We start from the raw sequence: 3,028 nt of genomic DNA on the forward strand, positions 1-3,028 counted from the left end.
TAAGGAAGACTGCAGAATAATTGATGCCTTTGAATTATGGTGTTGGAGGAGAATACTAAAAGTGCCATGGGCTGCCAAAAGAACCAATAGATCTGTTTTAGATGAAGTGCAGCCAGAATTCTCCTTAAAGGCCAAGATGGCCAAACTTCTCCTCTCATACTTTGGACATATTGTCAGGAGGGAACAGTTGCTAGAGAAGGAGATCATGTTTGGTAAGATGGAGGATCAGAGAAAAAAAGGAAGACCTCCAACAAGATGATTGCTTTATGTAAAAAATTAGACAATGAATAAGGAAGACTGTAGAAGAATCGATGCATTTGAGTATGGCATTGGAGAAGAATATGAAAGTACCATGGACTGACAGAAGAACAAACAAATCTTCATTAAAATAGCACAGCCAGAATGTTCCTTAGAAGCCAAGATGGCCAGACTTCATCTCTCATACTTCAGACATGTTTTCAGGAGGACCAGTCCCTAGAGAAGAACATCATGCTTGGTAGAGTGGAGAGTCAGCAAAAAAGAGGAGGACCTCCAATGAAATGGATTAGTACAGTAGAAGCAGCAATGGGCTCATGCTTAACAACAATTGTGAGACTGGTTCAGGACTCAACTCTGTTTCATTCTGTTATGCAAAGGGTCGCAATGAGTCAGAATTGACTCGGTGGTACAATATAAAAATTATGCAGTTCTGGTACGGCATTGTAGGATAAGCACTGACTGCTAACTGCAAGTTCAGTGGTTAAAATCTATCAGCACTACTTGGAACCTTTATACAGGGTCACTATGAGTCATAAATAACTTGACGGCACTTTAACAACCACATAAAAAATTACATTTTCCTTTTCATTTTGGACTAATTGTGTATAGCTTCACATTCCATTCTCTGTTATTGAACACAGAAGAAGGTGTCAGCAGCAGTATAAATATGTGATTCATGACGTATCTGGTCCTCCACAAAGTGAACCAAGAAGTGTCTTTAGATTGAGCATATACTTATATTTGTATCATGATTTTTATAAGTGCTCTCACACTCACTGGGTATCAATATTAGTCCAATGAACTATGAAGATACAGCAGCAAAAGAGGGAAAGGGATTGCACAAGTATTATTTTAACATGAGAAATACTAAAGGAGACCTGTGAAGGACCAGTCACAAGCATCATACAATAAATTAATAAAATTATTTCTGACTCCCTTGTAAAACTAGAAGAAGAAAATGACATGTTCCAAATCAATATTTTAACTTACAGTTTTCAAATATAAATTTTTGTGTTAGCATTCAAATAGGATGTAAATTCTATTTGTAAATTTTACTTGTTTTATAAAATTTTATTTATTTTCATTTATTCAAATTAATTTGCCAAAGTAAAATTTTTTTAAGGGGCACAATTTTATATCCAAGTAAAATTAAATGGCATCAACTAAATGAAGAGCATGTGATGTATAAATATAAAGTTATAAGGGCACATGATGTATAAATATGAAGTTACAAAACTCACAGAAGATTTTTTAAAAAAAGGATTTGTGAATCCCTAAAGAAAATTACAAAATAAACTTTCTTTTAAGAATGTGATGAATCAAAGATACTTCCACTGAACTCTCAAGTTTAATGAGTGTAGATCATTGTACTAGTACCACTAATTACTGAAATTACTAGTAGAAGTATGAATATAACAGAATCTATTCCAATTTCTGTATCTATTCTCTGATGTAATAAAAAATTAATAAATGTATAGAGAATGACTAAATGAATGTGCAGCTCTTGGTATGAAAATGTCATATTCATTAAGTTCTAAAATTTTCTGTTGCATGTCTTTATAATGTCCTGACTTCTAGAACATAATGAATATGCCATTTTCATACCAAGAGCTGCGCATTTACTTAATCTTCTAGTATGGAATGCAGTAGATTGTTGTCCAAAAGCAGTCAGGTTTTTTCTACTGTTCAGTTACTCTACACATTTTTCACCACCTCCTTAGCTCCTTTCTCTAACCTGATTTATTACACTTTATGGACTTTTAGACATTCCATAACTAAATGTGGAGCATGGCCCACTCAAATTGTTTGCAGAGTTCTTAATCCACAGGCCAAGTTCTCCCCCACTCCACTAGGTGAGGTACAATCCATCTTCTTCCATCAATTGCACTCCTTTATCCTACTCAAGCTATACATGTAATGATTGGAGTTGAAGCTACTGTCTGTGATTGGCACAGGCAGGGGAAGGGAAAATTAGAGGTTCCAATAGGTCACTATGAGTTGGAATTGAATCAAAAACAGTGAATTTTTAAGGTTTCACTCAGTAATGGGAAGTTGCTAAAATATATTGAAGTAATAATTGAGATTTGAAATACTTTTGTAATGAACACTAGGAAACACATGCTGTAGCAAAAAGTGTAATCCTGAAATTGTACAATTAGATTCTAGGTGCATTAGAAAATATTGCTGAAGACCAGATACAAAAAGGATATAGCTGAAAATATCAACAACAAAAAGCAAACACTAGGGTATATATGAGACTCCTGGTGTGGTGCTTTAGGATCAGCACTAGACTGCTAAACCAAGGTTGTTGTTGTTGTTGTTATGTACTGTGGAGTCGGTTCCAATCCATAGTGACCCTGTGCAGGGTTTCCGAGGCCATAAATCTTTACAGGAGCAGAAAGTCTCATCTTTCTCCCGCGGAACAGCTGGTAATTTCGATCTGCTGACCTTGCAATTCGCAGCCTGATTCGTAACCACTACGCTACCAGAGCGCCCTGAGAAACCAAGGTAGGTAGTTCAAAATCACTACCTGCTTCTCAGAAACCCTATACAGAGTCACTATGAACAACAACTTGGAAAAAATTCGACAGCATGTAACAATAATAAGGGTACGTATAAGAGGGCATATTGCATTATTTTTTCACTCCATTTTTCCATGAATTAAAAACAATGTTTTATTGTAAATTATGTGATAGTTTACATGGGAGAACAGTAGCTTTACATTCATTCTATGGTATTTCGTTTCATTGCCATGGTTACAATCCCCTCT

The sequence above is a fragment of the Chrysochloris asiatica genome, unplaced genomic scaffold (assembly GCF_000296735.1).
Source record: "Chrysochloris asiatica unplaced genomic scaffold, ChrAsi1.0 scaffold00492, whole genome shotgun sequence".
Taxonomy (NCBI): Eukaryota; Metazoa; Chordata; class Mammalia; order Afrosoricida; family Chrysochloridae; genus Chrysochloris; species Chrysochloris asiatica.